Source organism: Passer montanus, unplaced genomic scaffold, assembly GCF_014805655.1.
Source record: "Passer montanus isolate IOZ18808 unplaced genomic scaffold, ASM1480565v1 scaffold56, whole genome shotgun sequence".
NCBI lineage: Eukaryota > Metazoa > Chordata > Aves > Passeriformes > Passeridae > Passer > Passer montanus.
This window is the reverse complement of record NW_024370595.1, coordinates 4,193,036-4,206,927: the sequence shown is the minus strand read 5'-3', so window position 1 is coordinate 4,206,927 and position 13,892 is coordinate 4,193,036.

Below are 13,892 nucleotides of genomic sequence, written 5' to 3'. Positions count from 1 at the left end.
TTAATTTATTCTTCTGTGTGAAAAAAATGCAAACTTTGACAAGAGAGTATGTGCAGAGGCTCATTAAGTGATAGTCAGAAAAGCAAACGAAGACTTACTGAAGTGTCTGTCTTATTACTGACAGCCTTAATTTTGTTAAGATATTGACTTGTGTACCGTTAGACTTAAGAAGAGATCAGCTGAAACTGTGACTCTTGAGACTTAACCAACTACTAAATAATGTTTTTATCCCTTGTGGACAGAGAAACAGGTGCTGAACTGATGTCCAAGCCACTGAGGAATATAAAGTGCCTCGGGCTGGAGGGAATAAACATGCAGCTGCCATAGGAAAAGGAAACAAAAATGGTGACATGTTTCTGAGGAGACTGTGATGGCCACAGAAGAAACTAACTGGGAAAAGATCACGTTATTTGCCTGAAAGCCTCATTCTGCCACTAGTTTCTGGAAATAGATTAACTCAGAGGAGTTAGTAGAATCATCTCCAAGCCATTTATGAGCCTGAGATTAAAGTGGGCTGGTGGGGTGTGAAGAATTATGGAGGTGTGAAGAAAAGAAAATGCTCCTCTGTAACTGCTGTCAGATACAGCATCCAACTGCCCATAGGCTGATTGCATTACAGAGGAAATTTAATACATTTTGTAATCATCACAGGATTTGGTTTTCAGTATTCTTTAGATTTGTGTTTTAATGTAATTGTCTAGGCCCTCCAGGAGCATCTTGACCTGTCATGGCCATAATTCCCACCCCCCCATAAAACCCTTAAAAATTCCTCCATACTTTTAATGAATTTTGGAAAGAAAAGCCAAACAACCAAAAAAAAAGAAACTAAAACAAAGACACCAACAAAACAAAACAAACAAACAAACATAAAAAAAATAACAACAAAAAAACTAAAACCAAAACAACTAAGAGAAGTAGCCCTTCTCACTTGCCCAAAACACTACTGAGTAATAGCAGGTAGCTTGGACAGGTGGACTTCCATGGCAGATGTATTGGACTAATGCCTGCTCAGAAGAAAAGGTTTATATTACTTTATGTGCCCTTTCTCTTTTCAGCACTTTCAGTCTTGAGGATTTTATGAGTAAATCCAAGGAAGATACTTGGGTGTACAGTGACAATATCAAAAGTGTACATTTACTAGATAAATAAGTTTTGTTAAGCAAGCCAGGATCATGATAAAGAGAAAATGAAGGCGAGAAGGAGAAGAAAGGCAAACAAAATGTCAGAATTTTTGGTGACTGTTGAAATTATTCCTTGTCTGACTCCAAAACACAGTCAGATAGAGAGAGAAAAAGGAATGCATTAAGTTGGCATTGGCAATTTTATATTCATCCTCTTTACTACTTTCCTGATACAGTTAGTTCATGAGGGAATCTGATTCCTCACTTTGCTATCCAGTTTGAAATCAGGTAATCATTAAAGGTAATATCTGTATCTTTTACTGTGCTAAATGAAGCAGACTGGCCTATGTGGCAAGGAAATAGATGATCTAACAGACATATTTAATATTTTAGTATAGTGCTGCTTAGTTTTTTAGTTCCTTACAGAAGTATTTCCTCATGTTCCTAGCCAAAGGAATGTGCCATGCTCACAACTGCCAACAATTGCTGTCCTGAAGGGGCAGACAGGCTTTGCTGCTGGTCAGCACCTCCAAGTCCCATGTATGAGATGAGTTAAAGAACAGCAGCAGATGTCACAGCATGATCAATGCAAACCAGGAGTAAATCTTAAAAAACAGACATTCCTGTGCACTACATCAGCAAGGATATGGTGTGGACACCAATCAATTTGAAGTCACTTTGTGCCAGATCTTGCAATGCCTCCAGTCTATCAGACTCTACCCTGAACAAGTGCAGCACCTCCAGGCCAGGCCAGTGAATTTTCTGGTATTTGATGCATTCAACTCTAAAGTCACTCACACAAATACACAGGGGGAAAAAGTCATCAAGGAATGCTTTTCTGATAAAAGCATCACAGGAGGAGCCCACAGCCCTCCAGAAACTAGAAAAGCAAAATTTTTAAAATTAACAGATGCTTCTTTTCAGCACACTTTTAATAGTCTCCAATATTTTGCTGTTTTAGTGCAGCACCTCCAGGCCAGGCCAGTGAATTTTCTGGTATTTGATGCATTCAACTCTAAAGTCACTCACACAAATACACAGGGGGAAAAAATCATCAATGAATGCTTTTCTGGTAAAAACATCACAGGAGGAGCCCACAGCCCTCCAGAAACTATAAAAGCAAAATTTTTAAAATTAATAGATACTTCTTTTCAGCACACTTTAATAGTCTACAATATTTTGCTGTTTGTTCACCTCATCCCAAGGCATATTTACATGTTTGATTGTTTCTTTCCCTCTCAGATTTGCTGTGATATCAGCAGTTACAAACGCTAGGCCAAAAAAGTGTTACAAGTGCTAGACCACCACGTTTTGGATTCTCAGCATCCTAACCCTTTGCAGTTTCTGAAATTGGGGCCTGTCCCCTTCAGTTCAGTTCAGATTTACAACTCCATGCCCTCACTTCCAAACGTGACTCTCTCTTTTAATTTTTATTCTCTGCTTCCTCTGCTGGCTGCAGTTGCTTTAAGCAAATAAAAATGAAAAAAAACAAAAGAGTGGTAGGTACTGCGTTAAAAGGAGCACCCCCAAATCTGCCCCTCAAGTGAATCCTGCAAAGGTTAGCCTGCATGATTGTTGTAAGTGCAGCTGCTGTCACAGGAGCCTGGAAAGACCAGCCCCGTGACCCATTTTAAACACACAATCCCTGATTCATGGCAGAAATCTCATTATGGACATGCATTTTTTTAAGAACTGCTGAGTAGTGGGTAACAACATATCTTCAAATTAAATCCAGTTCAATAAATAGCACAAAATTAAATCATTCAAGGTCTGGTCTGCCTTGAGCTATACTTAAGCCCTGTGCATGATTAACAGATTAGAATGTGAAAAAAAGCAGCTTAATATGTCCACTGCAGAGATGCTTTTATTCCCCTGTGCTACAAATTGTTTTATCTCTAGATACTACACCAGCCTGCTCTGCCTGTAGGCCTGAGCAGATGGTGTGGCTAGAGGAGCACTGAATTTCCAATTTACCCTGAAACCTGGATATTTGTGTTGTGTTCTTTTAATGATAATAGTGTTTTCGGTTCTTGCAAAGAGCTATGTATTTGTCTGTATTACACTCATTAAAGTAGTATTCCCAGTCAAGATTAACACAAACAAATGCTGAGAGGCTCGAATTGGTCCCAAGTCATGCAGTAATTCAGTATAAAAGAAAAGGCAATTGCATCCAGATAGCCCAAATCCTACCTTCATGCCTTATCTGTAACAACACACTATCTGCTATGGGGCTGTCACTTACTATCCTTTAAATTTGCACTTTATATTAGAACATGTAAAGCCTAAGTATTCCTCACAATAAACTTTAATTAATTAACAAAGCCAGCATTCCAAGCTTTTATTCTGTTAAATGGAGCCCACTTTAATTTTTTTTATAAGACTGCATAGCTGCATGACTACACCACTGCACTTAAAATAAAAGTAACTAAAGTAGTTACTAAACTAAAGTAACTATATAAAGCTCAATACAACAGAATATAATTTAAATTCTTCTGGCATGGCAGGACCATGTTTCACTTTCAGCAGAAACAGAGGTGAGAGGTCTCAGCCTTGAGCAGGATGAAACCATTTGCAATATTACATATGTTGTGCATGGCACTGAGGACAAAGAGAATCAGGCACACACTGAGACCATGCTCAGGTCTCAATTAGAAATATCAGTGATATTCCAGGCTCAGGTGCCTGCAATATCACTGCAAAGCCTTTGGCACTTAAATAACCAGAAAATCATTGTCATCATTTGCATTTCATAGCTGAAACTCACTTAAATATAGGGATATATCAGAATAGCAATGAGAGGCACTGGCATATTCATGTATTTTTAAATATGAAAAAGACCACCCAGCTGTAGCAGGTGACATTTTGCAGTCTGCTCTGATACCCTCCTTCAATCATGCCAGCTACTTCCAGCAGATGTTTTCTACCAAAGTGCCTGAACAAATTAGAATCCTGCTGGCACAGGGATTTTTCAAATTGAGCAGTGGGATTTTAATTTAGTGATTCTCTTAAACATAACACCTAAAACCCCTCTGTGGACTTACGAGCTACATGGCCAAGTCAGACTTGCCTCAGGTACAAATGACAATCAGCCTGCAGCAGCTGTAAAAGCAGTGGGCTGGTGAGTACCACTGCAGGGTGGTGCTATGTCACCTGCAGCTGCTGAGGCACAGGCTCATGTCAGAAGAGAAAAGCTGTCCTAGGAATAGGTATATTGTGGTACTGTTTGCTTTTGGTAAGTTTTCGTGCAGTTTTCTTCTACTGAGATTTCAGAAATTAGTCAGGTGATAAATGACCCAGTTTTGAGCAGGAAGGTTACCCCAACTTGCTATGCTACTGTGAGCATAGTATGTGTAGTCTTCTGATTTTAAGTACATCTAAAGAAGAGAAGAGTTGATTAAATAAATCATTAGCTCTTTTTTGTAAATTTTCGATGAATTGATGTTTGAGCAGCAAGCTTTGTTGTGTTAGAGGTTTTTTCCTGACAGCAATTTCTGTAGTGACTTCTACTAAAGCAAAGGCAATGTGGTTTTAAGACCATTCAGTGTGATAAGGCTGTGCTGAGAAATTAAGAACCTGTTTGTATATGTCATAATACTTTCCTGAAGAAATAAATCAGAACAGCAGTCTCTAACGTTGAAAATTGTGAGTGCTTTTTCGGTTGCTTGCATAAAAATGACTGCATTTTTAGTGCTCTGCTTCAAAGTCAAGTGGCCACGATTCTGTTACCTGATTGATCTGTAAATTTCGGAGTTTGGATTGTGCAAAACCCCTAAAAATAATCAAGTGACTCTGAGACATCTAATATTTAAGGAGAGACTGACTTGCCAGACTCCACAAAACAGAAAATCACAGGAAAACATGCCGATGTCAACAGCTAAGCCTCCCAGATGCTCTCCAGTTCACCTTGAAGCTGCAAGAAAACATCATTTTATGTGATGAGCTCATTGTCTGCAGTGCCAGACTCTGTCCTTCCAGAATCCCACGTGCTGGGGAAAGAGTCAGTGAGCCCAGCTTTTCCCACCTTTTATTTTCAGTCATTTATTATCACTGCCAAAGGGACAGCCAAAGCCATATTCTTAGTCTTTTTTTTTGTTGCAACAAGGGCACTGACAGCTTTGCACATGCTAGATGTAAGAGGCCCATGTCTATACACAGCCCAGCCAACATCTGCAGCCAAAAGACACAGCCAAAAAGATTAGTCCCAAAGTCTCAGCATCTTTCAAACATGTCAGATTTCCTGTGAATATGCTGATCAGCAGGGCTCCTGCAATTGGTCTGAATATGTACAACTAACCATGTTAAGTTTGTCCAGGATGGCTGGAAAGGCAAAAGGGTTGGCCAACAAAAGTTCAAAGACAGCAGAAGCACAGAGGATATCAGCAGTGCTCCAACCAGAGCTGCAGGGAGGTCTCCAGCTGCATAGTGATTTTTAGAGTTGAATGCTGTATGACTGGGGGAGGGAAAAAAAAAGCTGTCACTAAGGCAGGAGAGTGTAGGTGAGAAAATTTTCCTCAGATTTAACAAGATCCTAAATATTTTCATCAAGACAATCTGTGAACAGTTCTTTGCATCTAAAATACCCTGGAGATTTGAGACTGTTGTGTGGTCTTGTTTAATTAATGTTTGTTACAAGACCTACTGAAACTATTTTTCTCATGTTCATATTATAAAGACTCTGTGATAGTAATGTGAGACCAACAGGAATAATCCCATCTGCATAAAAAGTAAAGGGAGATCTGTAACTTATTGAATTTTATTGCATTTCAACCACAAAATACATATTTTTATATCAGAGACACATAATAAATTGCATTTCTGTCAATAGGTAACACAGACGAGTATACCACTCTATCAAAATGAAACTTTAGCCTTTTCCTGTTATTAAGATTATGATTCTTGCAGCCATATCCAGACTTTGGATCCAGAAGAACATCCTTTCAAAGGTGTTCCTTCTGGACTGATGCAGGCTGACACAGAAAGGGAAAAGAGCAGGCAGAGTTAATACAAGCAGGAGAACTGTGAGGTGCAGACAGGAAATACCCTTTCTGGTTTTAAGTAATTTGGTTTAGTTTGTTATAAAACTTATATTGTTCAAAGAGATACGGAGAAAATGAGTCATTTTTGATTCCTGAACTTCAAAATTATGCATCTTAAAATGATAATAGAAAGACATCAGTTCAGTTTGTTTGGAAATTAATTGGGATAGAAATATTAGCCATGTGCACTTTTATTTTGACTGTTTTTTTCTTTTCCAAACTGAAAAAAATAAACATATTTTTAATTTTACAATCCCTTTCTGCTTTTCATTTCCTATAAATGTTGTTCAAGGTGTTTTGGATTACTGTGAAAACAAATGTATTTTTGCAGCTGAGAAGATGCTTACTTACCTACTGACTGCTGAGGGTACTGATGACTGACAAATATCCACCATTTGAAATTTTGAGATTTGTCACTATAATTACTAAGCACATCAAGTTATTTTAAATTTCTTGACAGTCTTCTCATTCAATGGCAGCAGAAATTGAGACAGCATTCAGCAAAACCACAACTTTGGTGTTGACACCAGTTTTACTTTCATCAGGAGACATTTGGAGGCATCACTAATTAAGTCAGAAAAGACATTAAATGCTTTTTACTAGAGCATGTTGTTGGACAGAAGGAATTGTGGTTGAGGGAGTAAAACTCCTTCCTACAACATGCCTGGCTGGAACTCAGATCACAGGAAGCTCTAATTTGGGCCATGGAGGGAAGGAAAACAGGTCTCTTAACACTAACAGAGATAATTTTAATTACTTTAATTGTTTTTGCAGGAGTCCTTTAAAGAGAAACTGAAATTTTTAGGACTCCCACAGGATAAAGGTAAATTAACAAAGTCAATAGACACAGAGCATCTTAACTCCCAGACAAAACATTTAAGCAAACAGATCTATTTGGCTTGCTTGCAGAATAACTGTCAGTATTCCCCAGAGGAAGAGGGATGGCACTGAGAAATCCCTAGGTTTCATCTGAACCCTTCAAGTCAGTAAAGCCAAACAATTGTGAAAAGTGGTGATTTAGACTTCTGTACAAAACCTTTTTGATGGTACAGTGAGGGTGCAGTACATCAAAGCCCAAGATACTCTTGAATAAGGTAGTTCATACTGAAAAGAAAAACAAACAAACAAACAAACAACCGGTTTTATAAGAGCAAGAAACAAAATGGATCAAGAATGAAGGAACTGACATTGAAAAGTTTCTCTAAGTACCAGGCATGGCTAAATTGATTGATATCCTCAGTAACTATCACTAAGTCACTGATGCCAGGGTCCAGGAGAGCTGGATAAAGGCCATGTACTCCTGACCAAGTATGTGTTTTTAGGAGGTGTGCCTCAGGAGATGACTTAAACCAGAGCCTCAAGGAAGGTCCTCAGTGTTCTGCAGATGCAAGTTTGCTGTGGCTGAGTCACGCAAGAGACAAGGTCATAGCACTGCTAAGAAATGCCTCTATTTCAAGTCATAGACCATGAACTTGGGTGAAACCTGTTTGGAAGCTTATCAACAAAACCAAGTAGATAAAACCCCAAAATAACTAAAATGTAAAGCAGCTGTTTAGCTCCCTACTTTGGCTAAGTCTGGAAGCAGGCACAAGACTCTTCATGGTGAAGTTATTTTACTCAGTCCCCATTCTCAAGAGGACATCCCACCCCCTGCGTGCATCAAGGAGGCTCACAGAAGACAGACCCCTGCCATGTTTGTGGTACGTTTGCAAGGGGATATACAGACAATAACCCACAAGTACCTGTTTTAGCAACTCTGAGTCAGTACAAGTGGGAAAGCCTGGTCCCTTTCAGCTCAGCTGAAGGTGGGTGTCAGCAAAGTGACTCTCAGCAGAAATGAAAGCCAAAGGTGCAGAAAATTGTCAGTTACAAAATGCTGAGCCCCTGAGGGCGCCCACTGTCCCTGCCACATCCCGTGGAGCTCCCCAGCCCTCCCATGGTCAAGGGTTCCATTTCAGCCCAGCCTGGACCCATCAGTCAGGTAAGGTCCCCATTAGAGTTACCTTGCTTGAGGCAACTTACTTTCCTCCAAACTCAGATGGAGGCAGCTGTGACAACAATTTCAAACACTTAAAACATGAGAAAATTTAGTAAAACTTTCTTCCTGCTTTGCCAGTAGTCTTGTGGTGTTTTCAGGGGGTATTTCCCAGTGGTAGGTTGGAGGAGAAATCACTAATGAAAATCTCCACCCAGTAAAACCACAAAGTATGACTATTTCTCAAAACAAGATGTAAAGTAGGGGCATTTTCACCACAGTACCAAAAAAACCATGAACAATCCTCTGTAGCTCCTGCCTGGGCAGCTGCTTCAGCTTCAAATGGATCAATACTTTTCCTTGGAGACTGAGTGAGAGGACCATCCAGCAAGAGGATGAGCATAAAGCAAAACATAGGTAAGAGGACTGAAGACAGTTAAGGAAGGACAAAGGAAAAATCAACCACCAACAACAAGAAATACAGCAAAAGAAACTAGAATACATTTTCCTGTAAGCAGAGCAGAGGTATAGGAAGCTCAAATACATGCTCCAGCCTTGGCCATTCCTCATGGCCAGGAAGCTGGAGCAGCCTGATTTGACCACCAGGAATGCCTACATGCTCTTCTACATACAGCAAAGTCCAGCAGCTAATAAATAATGTGTGAAATCTGCCTGGACAGAGGATCAGGTTTTCCCAGAACATTTCCGTAGTCAGCCCAGTTCTTTTGAGAACCTGAGGAGTATTGCAGAAACTGTGCTGAGATCAGCTTGAAGTTTTCAGGATGTATTTGAATATTTTCTCTTTGAGCTGCATGGTTGAAATAAATTTTTGCAGCAGCTCAGCAATTGTATGTAACTTTTTTCTGTTGTTTAGCTCGAACAACTGTTATCTCCCCTTAGAAAATCAACCTCTATATCCTGTAATGACCTTTTACTCTGGTGGTTTTTTCACTCACTTGTTTCATGAGCTAGGCTTGAGTGTTTTCTCTTCATTTTTCTACTAGGTATAATTAGAGTGAAGCTACTAAAGAGCAGATGATTTCTGTGCTAAAGCTTTAGTAAATTTTGTGAGGCAATTTTCACAGTCGTATAAAACCTGAAACTGCATTAAATTGTCTATGTAGCTAAAGTAACAAAACCTGAGAATCAACATTTGCATACCAAAACTGTCCAGAGAAAGCATCTCTTTACAGAAAGCAGTGTACAAGTTCTTTGTTTACAGAAGTTTACAGTAAAGCCAAAATGGGTTTCATCCAGTGTTTAAAGCATACAGGCATAGGGATGAACTATATAAATGATGTGCTGCAGGTGTGAGTTGGGCTATAATTGCTTTGGACAAATTTTGTAAAGCTTTCAGTGAAGGCCCAAAGCAAGAGACTAACACCAATTTCCAAATCTGCTGCACTCATTAGACAGCTGAAAAAATAAATTGTGGACTGCTGACTACCATTCCAGTTGGACACCCCCAATTAACAGCATAACAAGCCCAGGCAAGACTTCCTCCTTAATAACCAGTAATGACAGGCAGGGAGTTAAACTGGTTCCCAGAGGTTCCAGGAACCCAGGAATTTCCAAGAATCAATATATTTTTGCCTGCTAACATATTCCTCATGAAAGTTAAATAATCTGGCACAACCATATACAAGATTAATTTTCAAGTGAATTATACATTCTGGCATTTGTCTTTCTTGCATACAGTCACAGTTATGTCTCCTGGGAATAATTTGCAGAAATTATTCAGAAATTCTGAATTTGCAAAATTATCTTTAGAAAACTCGATGGGACATATTTATAAAGTAGGTGCAGTGATTGAGCAGTCAGCATTTTCATTTGCATATGTCAGTATGGATTTGCACATATGACTGAAGTGAATAAAAAGGCAGATAGATGCTCAGTCCAAAAACTATATCCTGTGCATGAAAGTGTTGCCTTAGGAAGTGCAGGAGAATTGCAAGTATTTTGTTACAATAGCTGTCAGAGGGGTTACTTTGGGGGCAAAATAATCCCCCATTAAAAATAGGTCTTAAATTTTCTAGTTCATTTCTTCGCTTGAGTGAACTGTGAAAGAATTAGTTCCCTAATTATGCCAACACAATGGCTTAACTTGTTGAGTGTCGAAAGCTTGCTGTTAATCAGCATCTCCAATTCAGTAATAGTAAGCCTGTGATAATGAGAGAAAGCAGAAAAACATTCAGTTTCTGCCATTAAAAACTATTATTTCCCACACATTTTAGTGTAGAGGTAGTTCTAGTACTCGAAGCTGTGAGACCCCAAACACATTACCATAGGAATAATTTTACTGTGGCAGCTACTGTTAAATGCCAGGCAGTGGGATGAAGGTGCTGGCTATTTGTGTAGTGTAAGTGTTTCTGGGCTGTGAGAGAGCTGCCTTTCTGCTAATGGGACAACGGAGCCCACTCCACAGGGGACAGGTTTAAAGTCTTCAGATTAGAGTCATCCTTGGCAGAATTTAGGAAAACACAAGTTACATTAGCATTGAGTTGGATTACAGAATAGATGCTTTTTTCTTTCATTGTTGCTGATTTATCTGAATTTACACCGTTAGAAATACTAACAGACTTCCTTCTGAGTTTCCTCTTGAACCTCAACAGACACATAAGCTTACTTTGCTCTGCCTTCCACCTCCTGCATTTTCTTATTACATTTTCTAGTAGCATTTTTTATCATCTTCAATGATGGCATTAGCTTCTTTCTTAGAGGAAGTTGGAGGAGCTCACAAGATCACTGATGACATAACCATGTTTAAAAACCCCAAACCTTCCTGCTTCCTTTTTTTTTTTTTTTGGTTTTTTTGCCATTTCAATACTCAGATTTCACACTTTTGGAAAGCCACAAACAATCTCTACTCTGACAATTACAGTGTAGTATATTTGTTACATTTTAATTTTTAGATAAATCAACAGCAGAAATAAAATGTCTCTGCTTCTCTTGGGCATAGAAGAGCTCCCCTAGCTAGGTACATGTCAGGCTGCTGCAGCTGGTTCAGCAATGCTGCACTGGGCTATCAAGCATCCCTTAGCCCAAATACAGGCTGCAGTGCTGAATTTGGCTTAATCTGAACCCCTTCTCAGCTCACTCTCTGTACCCAGCCCTTATGTCAGGAAGCAGCAGCAGGCCTAACTTTACAGCTTTACCAGTTCTTAGGAATAACTGGAAAAATTATATGCAGCTGTGTTCTGGACATTATGTCCAGAAGGATACTGTGAGAGACAGTATTGAAAGTTTTACTGAAATCCAAGCCCTTGATCACCTGGGTGGGTTACCTTGTCATAAATCGGGTGTGATAAGCAGGGCTTTCCTCTCACAAAGCTGTGCTGGCTGTGACCAGTAACTGTACACCTGGCTTCTCTCAAATCAGCCCACAGAGAAACTCAGAGGTCTGGCCCTGTGCCAGTGTAATGATCAGAGTATACAAGATGGACCTTGTGCTCCTTGCAGATGCTCAAGAGTGACATCAGGTGTACATGCAGAAAGCTGAATTGCTACCTTCTGAATGTGGTTTTGCATCTGGAGCCAGTTCCACCCAACTATTAGAAGTCTACTCTGCTTTTGTCTTACTTTCCACTTTCTTCAGATCCTCTAAATTTCCATTGAGTCTTTCAGAATTTCTGTGACATTTTTGACCTTTTTCAGGTCCTCAATCTCTGTTCCACTTTTGGGGAAAACTATATTGCAAAAAGTCCCTCCTGTACCAGCCATCTCGCCTGGACCAGCTTGTCCTTCCCACTATTCTCAACATGCCCTTTCTAAAATGTGAGCTACTAGGTCTGGTCCCATATGCGAAACATGTGGTATTGCACATGTTGGAACATCTGATGACAAAGTAACTTCAAAAATAAGGACATTTGTCCTAGCTTGTTGGCTTCTGGAAGGTTTTTAAGCTGTTACTAACCACGGACTTCTTCTTGGCTGAAGCCTGAGAGTGACAACATGTGCAAGCAGAGAGCTCATTAACAGTCAGGATGTTGGAGGGCGGTGCTCTGTGTGCAAAGCATGTTTAATTTTATCAGCAAATCAAGCTATTTTTATTCACAAAGTACTCTGTGAAAATGACAAGAGCATGAGAGAGCTGAAAGATTGTGAGATATAGAGGCAACTATTTCTATTTTGAAGCCTCTGCTGAGAAGATAAAAATTATTGAGGCTGAAATGCTGCATTCCAGCATTTACTGTCTCTCTTGACAGTAGAAGCACCGTGGGAGACAGAAGAGCAAAAATTAAGTTAGAGAGATAATACACAGGAAGCCAATGTTATGTTATATTAAAAACAGCCAGTACTTACAGTGACAAGCTTGGAAACTAGAAAGGAAATACTGCAATACTAAAGTATGCAGAACATATTATGCCTATATTCTTTCCCCCCCTCTTTACAAAATAATATTAAGCATAAAATTACCACAAAAAAAATAGCAGGAGCTAGATGCCAAATGGGCAGACTACTTCACAGATCAGTGAAGAAAAACCTGGCTGTCTCCCTTGGGTACAGAACCGTCCTGATCTTAGAAAGAGATGCAGATCATTTGTATGTTTAAATGTTGTCTTCGTGGTTTATAGAAAAGCCTAAATAGGGAAAAATTATCTCTCTTATCTGTGCTGAAGAGACAACACAGTACGGAACTGAAAATCGAGAAAAGAGAAAGCTGATCTCTTCCCACTCTATACAAAGCAGCAGTCCACTCCCCAGTGCTCAAATTAGGTACTTCTTGAGAAGTAGGCACTTTCTTCAGGAAGGCTGGAGCTCAACGATTACAAGTCTAGCTCAGGCACCTGCTGGGTGACAAAATAAATACTGGCTTTGCTGGAATCTCCCTGTGCCAAAAACAGCTGTAACCCAAAACAACTGAAGTAAACATTTACAGCTAATCCTCTTGCACTAGAGGAACCGTTGTGAAGGTGCAGAACAAAACATTTACTGTCATTCTTTTTTGATCTGATAATATTTTAACAACTATGGTTTTATCTTTACTAAAATATGTAACTTGTGATAAAGCTATTTGCGTCTTTCATTTTTTCTAGAACAGTTGCCACAGAATTTTGTAGCTCCACTCTCTGAAAAAAAAAAAATAAGACATACATAGTTTTAATTCTATGGTTTCGCATTCTTCTGATGGGTTGTCTTACCCTGTGAGATGTTTGATTCTTTACAAGACAGCTTTACTTCAGTTAGGCAGGTTTAAGACCTTGATTTTAGTTTCTTAGGCCTAAGTATGTATCATAGAAACCCATACAAAATTAGTTTAAAGTAACATGTCCTGCGGCATGGCTCATTGGCCATCACTGGTGCTGACGCTACTGCCAGTATTTTGTCTTACAAAGGGGAAATCCCAGCATTTCAGAGTTATCCATTCTCATCAGCACTTCTCAGGATCCCATCTTGGTAAATCTATCCAAATTACTTTTTACATTATGCCACATAAGTCAGCTACACTGAAGATTGTCAAAATTCTAAATATAAATGGTTTTTGGATGAGGGAGGGATTTTTTTGACAAGACTGTAACCTGATTTAGGGAAGTGTGTTTTTATTCTGTCATCCTCCTTTAGTTGTTTGAAAGTCTGGATGAAATTCTGGTATTATTGAGTCAGAGGTGAAACTCACGCTGCTAAGTGTGAGATACTGGTGTATCTTGGTGTTTAAAGACATAAGCAGTGAAATGTATCTTGAGGCAGAATTTCCTTTCCAATGCTATAATTTTGACATTCTTCTGCTAAGGAGCTCACAAATCTTGTTTGGCATCCTCT